The 17,328-nt window shown below is 43.3% G+C and overlaps 1 protein-coding gene across 7 annotated transcripts in view; it reads left to right on the plus strand.

Annotated features, from left to right (window-relative positions):
- Window positions 1–17,328, plus strand: part of RAB11FIP3 (RAB11 family interacting protein 3) — an 80,927-nt gene that overhangs the window by 1,814 nt on the left and 61,785 nt on the right. The window lies entirely within an intron of this gene.

Here is a 17,328-nt window from a genome sequence, read left to right on the forward strand (position 1 = left end):
AAAGTTTATGTGGAGACAGCAGCAAGGCTGTGTATGTTCTGCTGTTAACCCAAATAGACATCAAATAGGTTACTGGTGTTCATTTTTAAATATTTTACTTAGTAGTGGGAAATCACAAAAGGTTGATCTGCTAGTTTCTGTATTTTATTGACTTTTCATACATGTGGGTATTTGTTAAGTGGGTGTTCAGGTACATATGCATGTTTAAGCCAAGAGGTAAAATTGACATCCTGCTATTTAGGGTGTCTGCCATAACCTTAAGAACCTTTATAAAGGATCTGTGTGCCCCCTGAGTATTCACAGTGTCCATTGAGCTGTCATGTAAAGAACTGGGTCGTCCTGAGTCAGGGCTGCTTGTTGAGTTTTCAGCGTGGGCATGTCCCTGTGGGCATCCTGAATGTTGGCGTCTAGGTCAGTGTGAGCTCCTGTTTAGCTCTGGGTTGAAGACATTGCTCAGGACAGGTCTTCCATCTCTTAGTGTAATGGGCAGAGAGAGAGATATGTGACTGACAGTTTCCTGTATGGTTAGTATGGATTGTGATTGCTGGCCTAAGTTTTTTTTTTTTTTTTTAATAAATTTTAAAATATTTTATTTATTTTTGGCTGCGTTGGGGCTTTGTTGCTGCATGCGGGCTTTCTCTAGTTGTGGTGAGCGGGGGCTACTCTTCGTTGCAGTGTGCATGCTTCTCATTGCAGTGGCTTCTCTTGTTGGGGAGCATGGGCTCTAGGCACATGGGCTTCAGTAGTTGCAGCACGTGGGCTCAGCAGTTGTGGCTCGTGGGCTCTAGAGCACAGGCTCAGTAGTTGTGGCGCACAGTGTGTGGGATATTCCCGGACCAGGGATTGAACCTGTGTCCCCTGAATTGGCAGGTGGATTCTTAACCACTGCGCCACCAGGGAAGTCCTGGTCTAAGTTTTTTTGATGCTTTTCCTTCTTGCCCCTCGGCTGGAGAGCACCTTGGGTATCCTTGGTTGTTTCTCATTAGTGTGATGTGTCTTCTCTGCAAACATTCCCTTCCTCATTACACCAATCAAGAATGTTAGGAAAGTGGCACATTTGTTCTTCTTTTTTATTTATTTATTTATTTATTTATGGCTGTGTTGGGTCTTCGTTTCTGTGTGAGGGCTTTCTCTAGTTGAGGCAAGTGGGGGCCACTCTTCATCGCGGTGCGCGAGCCTCTCATTATCGCGGCCTCTCTTGTTGCGGAGCACAGACTCCAGGTGCGCAGGCTCAGTAATTGTGCCTCATGGGCCTAGTTGCTCCGTGGCATGTGGGATCTTCCCAGACCAGGGCTCGAACCCGTGTCCCCTGCGTTGGCAGGCAGATTCTCAACCACTGCGCCACCAAGGAAGCCCTATTTGTTTTTCTTTACCATAATCTGACTCTTAATAGAGTGCCTTATAGCTTATATGAGGCTCATTTATGTTTTCACTGGATTATCAACCTTTCTCTGAGGTGGTAGGAGGCAGAAGGGATTCATCCCACTTTACAGATAAGAAACTGGAGGCCCAGAAAGGTTAAGTTACTTTCCAAGGCCTCACAGATTGTCAATGCAATAACAGGGACTACACCTAGGTCTTCTGGGCTCATAATGTTTAGGTGGCTCTCAACTTCCTAGGTTTGGTGCTCCTAAATAATCCCACAAAGTTTCATCTTATTGACTTTCATAAAACCATTTTCATTTGAGAACCACCTTTTGTTGTATCATTCTTACTGATCACAGTGGGAAAAAATTTGGGTTGTTATTTGGGGCTGAGCTTTTTCTAAATACAAAGTAGAAATGAGTCAACATTCTTTGCTCTGGTAGCCCCTGGTGGAATTTTAAGTTTGGGGGTAAGGCCAGGATGACTCAGGATTTGGTGAGGATGGGCAAGTGTGGGAGATCTCCTGTGGCATTGCCCCTTCCGTCTGCTCTCCCAGACTTGTCAGGAAGAAGCAGTGTTGGATGTGATCTAAGTACTGGACTTGGACAGGCTCCCTGGGATGGTGGAGGAGAGCTCTTGTTTTGGAGCAGATAATTAACAGTGTAGCAAAAGGTTAATTTTTGTGTCTGTGTAAGCTTTGCTAGCCTTTATTATGACTCAGTCTTGCTTTTCCAAGTCCAATGTCAGAATACATTATAGAGGAGCAAAGAGAAGTATTCCTTGATAGTGAAATAATTTAGAGAAAAGTGAAGAATTCTACCTCATGATAAATACTTTTAATTTTTTAAAATGAAAAGTATTGAACATACATAAGAGTAGAGAGCATAGCCTAGTGAAACACTCTACCTGCCCCCAAGCCATTGCACAGTTTCCGAAGTCTTGGTTCATTTGTGAACTCCCTACGCCCCACCCCCAGATTACTTTTGAAGCACATACCTGACATATCATTTTACCCATAAATATTTCAGTATATATCTCTAAAAGATAAGAATTCTTTTTTAAACATTTATGATTTTTTTTTAACTGTAGGAACAGTTTGGATAAGCTGGATAACAGCAATAAAGACCGTAAGTTGCTGTACTTTTCCACCTTGAGATTTCAAAATACTGAGTTCATGAGTCTCTTAGGCCGGTCACATTACTGTCCTTGATGATTGCAACTCAATTATCTTGATTATTGTCAAATTTTCAAAGGTAGCACTTTCAGTATCTTTTATGTAATCTGTTTATGAAGGAAGTGTTTTAAATTATTTAAGTGGATTATCTGAATTTTTAATAGAAGCAGTTCCCATTCATAATACAGGCGGCTTTTGTGTCCCTCTTTCTTTAGCAATGTCATGGCGTGTTTGGCTCTCATTACCTCATCTGGTGATAGATCAGGTGTGGTGTAATAGAACACAGTGTTGGCAGGAATTGAAAGGGGAAAGAAGACTACAGCGGAGCTTTCTGGTTGTATTTTCTTGACCAGGAATTTATAGTCACATGTGCCCAGGCACTAGTTCTGAAGTTGCAATAGGTTATCTTTAAGGCCTTGACTATCTATGAAGATTCCTCGTTGACGTGACCCCTTCGTACTGAGAGGACTGATGCTTTTGTAGTCATCACCAACTTATCATAAAGCAGAAATTGTAAAATAAACTGTGAGAGTATTGTGAGAAAGGATTCATTTCTTTTGGTGTTATTTTTCAAAGGAATTAATTATAATTGTAAAGATTATTTTCACAGTATAACACTCACTTAAGCATTTACATTTTAACAGTCACGGGTCCTTTCCAGAGAGCCCTGCACGTTGGAGCCGTGAATGCCCTTCAGTAACCTTGTGGGCCCTGTCCGTCTTCCTCAGCACTTGCAAAAGGAGGCTGCTGGAGGAGGTGTCAATGCACAGAAGGTCTCCCTGCTTTTCATTCCTTTCCATTCCTCTGCTGGTGGGCAGTTGGAACTCCCTGGGGACGTTTGGCCGCACATTTTAGTTGCTTCAGTTTCCTTTCCAGTTTCTGTCCTAGTCTTGGGTTTGCATGTGTGTGTGAGAGAGAATGAGTGTGCATGCGGGAGCAGGTGCACGTGAGAGCTGGTGGTGTGTGTGTGTCTGGGTCTGTGTGTCAGAGGAATTGCTAAAAGGCAGATGACGTTCCTTTCTGTGCTTGGATCCCAGGCAATTTTGTTAGTGTCTTAAAAAATGCCTTTTTCATAGTATAAAAGTAACACATGCTTATTATTTTTAAAAACTGGAAAATACAGAGTGTTATAAAATATAAAACAAAAAATGACCAATAATCCCACTATCACAAGAAAAGCACCATTAGCATTTTTGTGCATTTCCTTCCAGACTTTTTTGTATACACACACACATAACTGTATAGAAGTACACAATTGAGGTCATATTGGATAGAAGCTGAATTATTTTTATAGATGTTTATTGTTTATTTTCTATTATTATTTTTAAATGTTTATTTATTTATTTATTTATTTGGCTGTTCCGGGTCTTAGTTGTGGCATGGGGGACCTTCATTTCGGCATGTGGGACCTTTTAGTTGCAGTGTGCAGAATCTTCAGTTGCAGCATGCGAACTGTTAGTTGCGGCATGTGGGATCTAGTTCCCTGCCCAGGGATCGAACCCGGGCCCCCTGCACTGGGAGCACGGAGTCTTAGCCACTGGACCACCAGGGAAGTCCCAGATGTTCATTGTTTAAAAAAATAAAAGTAAGTAACACCAGTAAGCAAAATATAAAAATAAGAATCACCTATAATCCACCATCCAGAGATAACTATTTAAGTATTTAATGTGTAAATTAAAATATATGTAATAATGCTTCATTGTCCAAAAATGGTATAATTCCATGTCTGTTGTTTTGAGCCTGCTTTTTGACCTGTTTTTTAAAATTGAAGATCTCAGATGTATACATTTGTCCCTCTGTATGGAGGGTAGGATTGGTTTCAGGACTTACCCCCCTTGGATACCAAAATCCATGGATGCTCTAGTTGCTTATACATAATGGTGTGATATTTGCATATAACCTATACACATCCTCCCATATACTTTATTATTTTTTGTTCTGTAATATTTTTTATTGAAACATTGTTGATTTACAATGTTCTGTTGATTTTTTTGGTTTTGTTTTGTTTTATAATTTTTTCCTCCTATATGCTTTAAATCATCTTGTTGTTTTTTTTTTTTTTAAATTATTATTTATTTATTTATTTTTTGGGGCTGTGTTGGGTCTTCGTTTCTGTGCGAGGGCTTCCTCTAGTTGCGACAAGTGGGGGCCACTCTTCATCGCGGTGCGTGGACCTCTCACTATCGTGACCTCTCTTGTTGCGGAGCACAGGCTCCAGATGCGCAGGCTCAGTAGTTGTGGCTCATGGGCTTAGTTGCTCCGCGGCATGTGGGATCTTCCCAGACCAGGGCTCGAACCCGTGTCCCCTGCATTAGCAGGAAGATTCTCAACCACTGCACCACCAGGGAAGCCCCTCATCTCTGCTTTACTTATAATATTTAATACAATGTAAATGCTACATAAACAGTTATAAATACAGTGTGAATGCTATGTAAATAGTTGACAGCAGGTGACAAGTTCAAGTTTTGCTTTTTGGAACTTTCTGGAATTTCTTTCCCCCAATTTTTTTTTTTTTTTTGGCCACTCTGCACAGCATGTGGGATCTTAGTTCCCCGACCAGGTATTGAACCCATACCCCCAGCAGTGGAAGTGCAGGGTCTTAACTTAACTTCCCTGGACCACCAGGGAAGTCCCCCCAGCCCCAGCCCCCAAAATGTTTTTGATCCTTGGTTGAATCCGTGGATGTGGAACCCACAGATACGGAGGGCCAGCTGTACTTTAATGGAAGCCTAAGGCTTACTTGTCCTCAGGGAGATTCAGAGTCATGTGGGATTATTCCAGTGTAGGATCTAACATTTAGGAAGAATTAAATTCCATGTGGAGTACACGGACCGCATTGTAAAGGGCACCAAGTTAGGGGTTGCTTCCTTTTCAAACACTTATTTCGTTTAAATTCTGGGCACAGGGTCTAAACATTAATTATAATCGAAATATCAGACAAAAGGGTTAGGCACCCACTGAAGACTGTTTAGGTGGCCATTGAAAGTACTTTCATGATAATTGCAGTCTCCAGAGTAGCCTAGATTATCACTTCTGATATAAGTGAATAGTCGTATATAAATTCATTGTATGTATACCACAATTTTAACTGGGTAAAAGTTATCCATGTGAAAATAAAAGTCTTAAAGGAAGTATTAAAAATTATTTTTCGGGGCTTCCCTGGTGGCGCATTGGTTACAAATCTGCCTGCCAGTGTGGGGGACACGGGTTCAAGCCCTGGTCCGGGAAGATCCCACATGCTGTGGAGCAACTAGGCCCGTGCGCCACAACTACTGAGCCTGTGCTTTAGGGCCCGTGAGCCACAACTACTGAGCCCGCGTGCTACAACTACTGAAGCCCATGTGCTGCAACTACTGAAGCTTGTGTGCCTAGAGCCCGTGCTCCGCAACAAGGGAGTCCACTGCAATGAGAAGCCCGTGCACCACAAGGAAGAGTAGCCCCCACTTGCCGCAACTAGAGAAAGCCCGCGCACAGCAACGAAGACCCAGTGCAGCCAAAAATAAATAAATAAAAATAAATAAATGTATTTTAAAAAAATATTTTTCGTTGTGTCGGTGTGTGTGGTGGAAATGGGGTGGTTTTATTTGAAGTATTGGCCAAATTCTCTATTATGTTACTCATTTTATTTATTTTGAAAAGTAGTGCCTGTACATATACCATAAATTTCAAACAGTATAAAAAGGAATCTAGTAAAAAATTTCATTGTCATTTTTAGAAATAAAAAATGTAAATAAACCTGAAAGACAAAATATTTACATGTTTTACTTTGACTCTGTTAAGGTATTAGATCAATATACAAAATACATCTAAAGAAACTCAGATTTTCTAGTAAACTTAAAAACTGCATAGAACGTTGAATTAGCATGTTCAGATGCTTATTGAAGATGGAATTTTAATTTTAATTTTAAAATTTTATTTTATTTATTTTTAAAATGTATTTATTTATTTTTGGCCAAGTTGGGTCTTCCTTGCTGCGCGTGGGCTTTCTCTAGTAGTGGTGAGCGGGGGCCACTCCCCGTTGTGGCGCACAGGCCTCTCATTGCGGTGGCTCCTCTTGATGCGGAGCACGGGCTCTAGGTGCGCGGGCCTCAGTAGCTGTGGCTCATGGGCTCAAGATTGCAGACTCAGTAGTTGTGGCACGCAGACTCAGTAGTTGTGGCTCACAGACCCAGTTGCTCCACGGCACGTGAGATCTTCCCAGACCAGGGCTCGAACCCGTGTCCTCTGCATTGGCAGGCAGATTCTGAACCACTGCGCCACCAAGGAAGCCCTTTAATTTTTATTGATATTTGGAGAAATGCGTATGAAAATGCCTGTAATTCTTGAAGGTTGGCATTGAGCTTTCATCAGCATCTAACATAAGTAAGTAAGAACTTCCTGGTGAAAAGAATTGCACTGATTGCATTGGAAGTTTCAAAAGCTTTTGAGATTAGTCGATTAGTGTAAATGGATTCAGTATCATGGTTAGGGAGAAAAAGAAATTTTTTCAGTAGGTACATTTTGTTTCTTCTGTCTAAATATTTAATACTTGTTTTTGGCAAGTTGGTATTACTCTGGTTACAATCTTGTGGTGGTGTGTTTTTCGTAAGTTTCAAAACCAGAGCTAATGTTGAGCCAGTGTCCTGTCTGTGCTGATGGATCAGCTGTCCTGGCTCCTTGTCTGTAAACCTCTTGCTGGGCAAGCTGAACCTTGGGCTGAGAGCAGCAAGCCTGGAATGGGTGCTGCCCCCTTTCAGCAGGGACATATTGTGGGCAAGGTGTCCTGGATGGCTGCTCTAAATATGAGACAAACCAGAGGGCCAATAACATTTTAGTATTATTATCTGTAAGTTACAGGAAGCACTGTCACCATGCATATTAAGTTCTTTTGCATACAGTGTCTGTATGTCTATTACCTGGGATTTCTAAAATCCCAGGTATTTTTAGCTATTTTCTTGAAGTCCCAGCTATTTTTTAAAGACCCATGTCTTCAGAAGGATTTAAGGGTATATAACTCCTGTAATTCTAGTTTGTTAAATGACCTACTTTGCTTTTTCTTTTGTTGGATAATTTTTAAAAGCATTTACAAAAGTTTTAGAGCCTTCTGTGCCCACAGGTAAATAGTCCTGCTGTAGTCAGAAGTAAGCTTGCCTGTTCATATCCCTGTTCTGAACTAGGGCTCCATGGTGTTGGGACCTCACCCAACCTCACCTCATCCATGGTGTGGATGTCAGAGGCTTTCAAGATCCATTGTTCTTTTTTATTTCACATACTTTATTCTGATTTTTCTTTAAGTGAGTTTAACCAGCTTAAAGCCTAAAACTCCGGTTATGAATGATGTGATGGCACCTGTTGGCTGAGTGTGTTGGCAGGTGGTTTATGTGTTTGGACCAGAGGCATTGTTCAGGACTGTAAAGGCCTTTATTGCCATAAATCACTGGGTCAGTAAACAGAACAGTGGCTTAGCATTTTACTGTCACTAGCAATCCAGGGATGTTTTATAAACCTTTTTGTTTAGATTAAGCTTCTTGCCAGTGAACTGATTAATCATATATATTTTAATTTTTTAATTTTGAATTTTTTAATTAAAATTTTTTATTGAAGTATAGTTGATTAACAATGTGTTAATTTCTTCTGTACAGCAAAGTGACTCAGTTTTGTGTATATATTTACATTCTTTTTCATATTCTTTTCAATTATGGTTTGTCACAGGATATTGAATATAGTTCCCTGTGCCATGCAGTAGGACCTTGTTGTTTATATATTTGTCAAGTTAATGGGTAATTTTGGGCTTCCCTGGTGGCGCAGTGGATAGGAGTCCGCCTGCTAATGCAGGGGACATGGGTTCGATCCCTTGTCCGGGAAGATCCCACATGGCGCAGAGCAGCTAGGCCCGTGCACCACAACTACTGAGCCTGCGCTCTAGAGCCCGAATGCCACAACTACTGAAGCCCGCGTGCTTAAAGCCTGTGCTCTGCAACAAGAGAAGCCCCCACTCCCCGCAACTAGAGAAAGCCTGCGTGCAGCGACGAAGACCCAACGCAGCCAAAAAAAAATTGTTTTTAAATGGTAATTTTTATTTTACTCATAGATTGCTTGAGCCACAATAAAAGTAAATAAAAATTTACACTGATTAGAGAGATTAGCATTTCCTTTGAAAGCCTACTAAAGTACCTTTAAAAACTTCAAGCAGTGAGAATATTTTTCTCACTTGACAAACAGATGAGGATGGTTCGAAGGTGTGAGTTGCGGGAGAGATCTGAGCAGAGGATGGCTGGCCTCCTGGCTCTGCCAGAGTTGATGGCTGGCTCTGTGTCAGGTCCATCCTGGACCTCCTGACCACGCCCACACAGGAACACAGGTCTTCATCTGGGAGAAGCGGGAAGCACAGCCAGCCCAGGACACCTCTTTGGCCCCAGTGTTCTGGAGTAGGAGCTCTCAATAAAATTTTTTAAAAACATGTGAATCACAGATAAAAGGCTGATATAAAAACTCTTAAAAGTCAAAAGGAAAAGAGACCACAGGTGATAGAAAAATGAACAAAAGATACGAAGACATTCCACAGAAGAAGATACACAAATGGCCCTTAAATATATGAAAAGATACTCAGCTTCACTTATGATAAAAGAAATGCGAATTAAAATCGCTGGGATAGCATTTCTCACTCTTGGCATATATGTAAAAGCTTGAACACATTATTTTGGTGAGGCTTTGGGAAACAGGCACGCTCTCGTATTGCTGTGGGAGTGCAGGGTGGTACAGTCCTCTTGGAGGGGAGCTTGGCAGTATCTGTGTGTGCATTTGCCCTCAACTTCACAGTCACACTTCCAGTCATTTACCCTGAGGATGTACCTCCCCAGGTGCAAAACACCGGATGCACGGGGTTATTCACTGCAGCATTATTTGTGATACAAAAATGGAAACAACCTAGATGTCCACCCAGGATGAGTGAACCAAGGTACATCAACTTAACTGAGAACTGTGCAGCTGCAAAAATAAAAGAGGAAGATTCCTACGAACTGGTAGAGAGTTATTTCTAAGATGTATTAAGTGAAAAAAGAAAGTATTGATACAAATTAATATGCATACTATGCGGTAGGAAAGAATGGGTGCTTATAGGAGGCCTGCTAGAGTAAACAATGGGGATAGAAAGTAGAATGGTGGGTGCCTGGGGAGGGGGATAGTGTTTGATAGGTAGAGTTTCAGTTGAGGAAGATGAAAAAGTGCCAGAGATGGATAATCGTGATGGTTGTACAACAGTGTGAATGTACTTAATGCCACAGAGCTGTATACTTAAAAATGGTTAATTTACTCCAGTTTAAAAAAGAAAAAGAGAGGAAAAAAAAAAAAGATCTGAGGTCCAGAACACTGAGTGATGGACTTCAGTCTTCAGTTCAGAGGAGGAGGAACTGACGGGAAGAAGAAGGACCCTCCTGACCCCCAGAGCAGGCTCTTCTCACCTACCCTCTCAGCCTCTAATCTGATCCTCAACCCATCCGAGGTTTCCATAGTCAGAGGCTCCAGGACAGGGCCTGACTGAAAAGAAAAAAAGGGAGAAAGAATGTGAAATAAGAAAGAAGAGGAAGTAAGAATATGTGTATATTGTAAATCAAGTATACTTCAATAGGAAAAATTTTTGACTATATATATTGCTTCTCTTAGCAAAAAGAAACATAGGAAGGATAGACTAGAAACTAATTAAAATAACTTATCCAAGTAGGTGGGGGCAAGGAATAAGGGATCTGGAGGGGAGTGAAACTTATCCGAGTATGCCTTTTTCTTGAGGAACTTAGGTACAGCAGCACCATAAAGCCTTTTTTAAATTTTATTTATTTATTTATTTACGGCTGTGTTGGGTCTTCATTTCTGCGTGAGGGCTTTCTCTAGTTGTGGCAAGCGGGGGCCACTCTTCATCGCGGTGCCCGGGCCTCTCACTATCGCGGCCTCTCTTGTTGTGGAGCACAGGCTCCAGACGCGCAGGCTCAGTAATTGTGGCTCACGGGCCCAGTTGCTCCGCGGCATGTGGGATCCTCCCAGACAAGGGCTCGAACCTGTGTCCCCTGCCACAGAGAATCCCCGGATTCTCAACCACTGCGCCACCAGGGAAGCCCCCCCGAGTATGCCTTTTTATATAATTTTGACTTTTTAAACCATGCAGATATTCTGCATATTCAAAAAGTAAAACAACAATGATAGAAAAAAAGACTAATATTGAGTTCAAATAGAAACAGGTGAACCTAGAAGTATATTGAATTAATAACATAACCACATAAGAAAGAGTAATTCCAATCACACACACAGTACTCTGTATTCCTTTAGTGGGATATATTCAGAAGAAAAAAAAGAACTACAGAGAAATATACTACAGAGTAGGTTTGTTGTTGATAGATCAGAGTAGTAGTTCTGAAGTGACTTTGGCTGTATTTTAGGATAAAATGAGCACATGTACTGGTGTTGGGAACCAGGGTTCTCTGGGAGGAAAGAGATGAAATGTGAAGAAGAGGTGAGGAAGGACCCTGCTGTCTGGTGATTTAAATCGGAGGTATGAGTATGAATACATGATTAACAAACATTCCTAACCCTGTTTTCTGAGAGGGTCTAGGGGCAATGATACCCCAGTAGCACTGAGTACACCTAGTCCCCAGATCTTGGTTGCCAAATACCATTTTCCACTAAAGGGATCAGGGATCCTTGGAGAAATGACGTATTCCAGGTTCTGGGCAGGGAAAATTCAATGTGAGCCTGGATTATCTTGTACCAGAAAGCAAGGAAGTGTTCAAAAATTGATGGGGACATGTCAAAAAAAAAAAGAGCAGCTTGAATGGGTTCCTAATGGGCAAATCTGGGGCATTTTGAGCACAAAAAAGAATAACGATCATGGATATGTTGAATTTAAAAAGTCCATGGCACAGAGAGTAAAAATCACTCATAGTGATACTCCAAAGGGGGTGCATGGGGCTTCTTATAGACAAATGCCAGTTAAGGTAGAAAGTGGGAAAGATTTAGACAATCAGTATTTTGCAACCACCAAGGTAATAATTGATTCAGGCAAGGATCATCAGTGGTTGTCAAAAAACGTGGTTTAAACATTTTGTTGGCGGCAGGGACGGCAGGATACTCACACAGTCTAAAGTGTCTTTCCAGTGATGATTGATTACAAAGGGAAAAGATCTCTTTACGTTGGAGAAGTCTGGTGGCTTCCGCCTTGAGCACGTGATCAAACTCAGACTCCCCAGTAGTGGACAGACTATGCCCCTCCATGGGATGCAGTGGGAGGGACAACATTCTTGCCAAAAATGTTTGACCTGAGTCAAGTAATGAGAAAAAAATCGGACACATGCTGTAGGGCATCTACAGGACAGCTGCTTGGACTCCTCAAATATGAGTGTTGTGGGACTTCCCTGGTGGTCCAGTGGATAAGACCCTGCACTCCCAATGCAGGGGGCCCAGGTTCGATCCCTGGTCGGGGAACTAGATCCCACATACATGCCACACTAAGAAGTCCGCATGCCGCAACTAAAGATCCTGAGTGCTGCAACTAAGACCTGGTGCAGGGCTTCCCTGGTGGCACAGTGGTTAAGAATCCACCTGCCAGTGCAGGGGACACGGGTTCAATCGCTGGTCCGGGAAGATCCCGCATGCCGCGGAGCAACTAAGCCCATATGCCACATCTACTGAGTCTGTGCTGTAGAGCCCGTGAGCCACAACTACTGAAGCCCACGCGCCTAGAGGCCGTGCTCGCAACAAGAGAAGCCACCACAATGAGAAGCCCGCACACAGCACAAAGACCAGTGCAGTCAAAAATAAATAAATAAATAAATAAATAAATAAATAAATAAATAAATAAATAACGACCTGGTGCAGCCTAAATAAATAAATAAATAAATAATAAACATTTCAAAACCCCTCATATAATAAAATATCAGTGTCGTAAAAAGGGTCGGACACGTAGATTGAAGAAGACTAAAGAATCATGACCACTAAGGCCTGGCCCTTGACTGGATGCTGGATTAAAAGAAAACAAAACAAAACTACAAAGGCCATTATTGGGATGGTTGGGAAATTTTGAGTATAGATGGAACACTTGATAATAACAGTGTTAAATTCCTTGTGGGTCATAATACTGTTGTCATTATGTAGGGGGGTCTTGTTCCTAGGAAATACATGCTGGAAGGGTTAGAGAGGTATCAGGACGTCTGTGGTTTATTTTCAGCATTCCCACAGAAAAAGCACATGTGTGGAAAGAGACTTACAGCAAATGTGGAAAGACGTTAGTCATTGCTGACTCTAGGGGAGGGATGTAGGTGTTTCTTGTGTTCCTCGAACTTTTTCAGTGAGCTTGACGTATTTAAAAATAAAAAGGAAAAATACAATATGGGAAGTTCATTGATGTAATCTACACTACATCTTGTACGGAATGTTAGGTTGTGTGGCTTTTATCAATCTTAAAAACAGCCAACAAAAAGAAACAAAAACTCCTTTATTCCCAAACAAGTGAAAGGAATGTTACACCTATGCACCCAGGTTTTCCTTCTTATTGACTCAGTGCCCCGTCTAGCATTGTTGGTTCATCAAGTACACAGGGTATGCCATGACCCCTCTCTTTGACACAGGGGTTGAAATGGGAAATTAAAACTCCTCTTAAACTAGGAATAGCTATGTGATAAAACCATATTCTTATTTATCAGGAGATTCTGCTTCCCCAAGGGGCGTGAATATCTTGTTCAGCCCACAGGCTCACTGAGAAGGGAATTTAGAGAGAGCCCCTTTCCTCTCTCTGGTGACAGTACTCAAATGGGATAAACCCATACTTGAACAAATGTGTGAAAGGACCTTAGAAATGCTTAGGGACCTAAAAATAACTTATTGTTTCAGGGCAACTTCATGTATTTTATGCTTTGTGTTTTGTCATGAAAATGGCTGGGTGCTGCTGTGGAGCGTGTACATACACATACCTTGAGTGTGTATGGCGGGTGTTGCACATTGCGGTCCTGAGGTTCGTTCACTGTGGGTTTTAGGTATCAACAGAGTGCAGCAAAATGGACTTGTGTGGGGTTGGTTTAAGCCACAAAGATCCTGTTGTCACTGCTAGTGATGTAGAAAGCCTTTAAAGATGGTAGAGTATATATTGTAACCTTTGGGTGATGGGCAGGAGACTCCTTGTGTATGTAGGTTGTCAATGCCTTAGACCACTGATTCATCAACTTTTTGTCTCAGACCCCTGTACATTGTTCAGTGTCGTTGAATACCAAAGAGACTTTGTTTATTTGGGTTATTTCTGTTGGTCTCTGCTGTATTAGAAAGTAAAACTAAAAACATTTAAAGTATCTTTTTTTTTTTTTTTTTTTGCTGTGTGGTGCGGCATGTGGGATCTTACTTCCCGGATCAGGGATCGAACCTGTGCCCCCTGCTTTGGGAGCGTGGAGTCTTAACCACTGGACCACCAGGGAAGTCCCTAAAGTATCTTTTTATTAATTCATTAAAAAATAATCTATCACATGTTAACATTAATGGCATTTTTTTTGAAAAATAACTGCTTTCTAAAATAGAGGAGTGGCGTTATTTTACATTTTGGCAAGTGTCTTAAATGTCTGGCTTGATTGACAAGAGCTGGTTTCTTTAATATCTGCTTCTGCAAGCGATCTGTTGTGTCATGTAGCCTCTGGAAAACTCCACGGTACATTCGGGAGAAAGTGTGATGAAAGAAGGCAAAGGACGTCTTAGGATGTTATGGAACTAGCGTTGATCTTGCAGACCCTTCTTCCTCAGACACTAGGGTCCCCTGGGGTCCCTGGACCACTGGTTGGTTGAGAACAGCTGTCTTACACTACTGAAGTGGCTGAGTTGTGGCTTGATCTCACATGTTTACACGCATCCGAATCACCTGTAGATCCCGTAAACACTGGCTGCTGGTCCGCCCCAGAGTGTCTAATTGATCTGGTCTGAGTGGGGCCTGTTTCCTTGGCACAGTTCCTGGCGATGTTGCTGCCCCTGGTCCTGAGGTCATGTTTGGAGAGCCACTGTCCCAGAGAGTTTTGAAAATGTTTGCATCTCTTTAAAGTCCACGCTCCCCAGTCATATTTTAACATCCCTCTTTTCCTCACTGCTGTATTTATCTGGACATTAATTTCACCAGTGTTTACTTGGGGCCCACTCTGCCGGCCCCTCAGGAGGCCTCCGGGCTGCCCTCTGCCCTCTCTGCTTTGTCTGGTAGAAAAGCACAGACAAGAAGCCAGGACCCCGGCGGAGAAGTCTATCCACCTTGGCCCGTTCTTCCTGACGTGTCCCTGCTACTCTCTCACTTCAGCTTGCTACGTGTGTTTGGTAATTACTTTATATTCTTTCTTTCTTTTTTTAAAATTATTTATTTATTTATTTATTTATTTATTTATGGCTGTGTTGGGTCTTCGTTGCTGCATGCAGGCTTTCTCTAATTGCGACAAGCGGGGGCTACTCTTCGTTGCGGTGCACGGGCTTCTTATGGCTTCTCATTGCGGAGCACGAGCTCTAGGTGCGTGGGATTCAGTAGTTGTGGCACGCAGGCTCGGTAGTTGTGGCTCATGGGCTCTAGAACGCGGGCTCTAGAACGCAGGCTCTGTATTTGTGGCGCACGGGCTTAGTTGCTCTGTGGCATGTGGGATCTTCCTGGACCAGGGCTCGAACCCGTGTCCCCTGCATTGGCAGGCGGATTCTCAACCACTGTGCCACCAGGGAAGTCCTACTTTATTTTTTTCTTAATTTATTTACTTGGCTGTGCGGGTGGGCTCCTTAGTTGCTGCAGGCGGGCTCCTTAGTTGCGGTATGCGAACTCTTAGTTGTGGCATGCATGTGGGATCTAGTTCCCCGACCAGAGATCGAACCCAGCCGCTGTGCATTGGGAGCATGGAGTTTTATACACTGCGCCACCAGGGAAGTCCCTACTTATTTTAATTTTACGTTTCCGTTTGATTTTTTTGTCACGTGTATAGTTTAAAAAGTCAAATAGTGTACCACACGTCATATGACGAAAGTAGCTGCACTCTCCTGACTGCCACCTCCCGCTCCCAGGCTCCTGGCTGTTTCCTCTGTTGGTGTTTTCCTCCAATTTTAGGTACTTTCTATTGACTTTTTCCTGTGGAAGGTACACCCACGTATTTCCCTTCCGTCTCCTCCATTCTTTCAACACGGTTAATCCCAGTCTTGGCTAAGTAGGCATTCTGAGTTTGTCTTATTTTGACCGCAGATATTTTTGATGGCTGACCCGTTTAGTGTGCTGTGATTACACTTCCTTTCTAATACAGCCTTTTGCTTTTCCTGGAGTTAGTGATCACATTATGTTTCCCTTTGCTCAGTTTTCTGCATACCTGTCAGTAGTTCTTTCTAGCCTGTCTGCCGGGGTCTGACTGTTCTGCTTGTACCCTGGGGCTCCAGCGGGGCTCACCTCCCACCTGTAGGAGTACCTGTGGTTGCATCTCCTAAGTCGGCCTCCCTGCCGGGGCTTCCCTGTTAGACCCTCTACCAGGCTTTCCTTTTCAGGTATGACGCCTAGTGCTGGGTCGTCCGGCATCCCCTCTGTGTGCTTACATCTCTCTGTTCTCTGCTCTAAGCAACTTCCTGCTTGTCTGTTCCTGTGCATCTTCTGGAACCTTGGGGCCTTGCCTCTGGAGTTGCGTTTTCCTGGACTTCGAGAGGGAGTGGAGAGAAGCTCCCGTGTTCTGCATTTAGCTCCGTTTTGGCCCTTCTCTCTCCTCAGCGTCCCAGACATGCATTTGTCAGGACAGGCTTAGGCATCTGCCTGCAGGCTTTTCTGTCTGTTCCACCGTCATCCTGTGACCCAGGCAGAGCAGGACTTGTCAGTGTCCCCTGGCTGGGGGGACAGGACCAGATGCAGGCTCTGCTACCCCTTTCCATTGTCCCCCAAATGTTATCTGCAGGAAATCTGGGTCAACAGATGATTTGATTTAGCCTTTCTCGTCTGTATTTCACATGTGTGTGAAAGTTTTCATATTTTGACAAAATCCACAAACATGAACTTAGGTTGTTTAACCTTAGAATATTCCATTACGTTGCTGTGCTGTGATTGGTCAGCATTTATTTTTTCCAGTGTTTCTTTACTAGGAGTAATGCTGCTGTACCCCCAGCTACACGGGTCACTTTTCATGTACCTAAGTCCTAAGCAAGAGCTAATTTTTGTGATGGGGAAATGGAGGTTATTGCCTTGTGCTTGGAGTCGTAGATATACGGAAGAGTTTTACTCAGGCTTTTTTGGCATTTCAGAGCTTTTCTGTGGGAGCCGAAGTAGGTACTAAAGAGAGGAGACAGAAAGCCCTTGGCTGTGCTTCTGGAAATACCTCAGCTGCTCAGCGAGGGCTTCCTGTTACTGGCTCTGAAATGCAGTCCCTGGAGAACCTGCAGGCAGTGCTCCCTGCCCACAGGTCCTTCTCTTCCCGGTTTGCAGGAGCTCAGCCCTGGACGGTGCTGGGAGTGTGACCCCAGGGCGCCGGCACTGAGGGAACTGAGCCCAGGGCACTATGAGTCCTTTGTGCTGTAGCACGTGTCCTCTGGATGTAGTGTTCTTTCATGTTTGGGGCCCCTATTTTTCCATCTATAAGGTGGATGTTATATGTGTTCAAGGGCACAAAACCGTCAGAGGGACCTGGGTGTGGCTTCAGGCTCGGGCACCTGCCATTCGTTCACTCAGCACCTGTGTGCAGTGGCGTCTGTGAGCACCTTACCCATCCAGGTGGTGCCGTGGGTGCGGGGACGTGGGGACATGGTGGTGAGGAGGGCTGGCCCGCTTCCTGCCCTCCTCAGGACGTGGGACAGGTCGT

Source organism: Balaenoptera physalus (assembly GCF_965194825.1).
Source record: "Balaenoptera physalus genome assembly, chromosome: 16".
Lineage (NCBI taxonomy): Eukaryota > Metazoa > Chordata > Mammalia > Artiodactyla > Balaenopteridae > Balaenoptera > Balaenoptera physalus.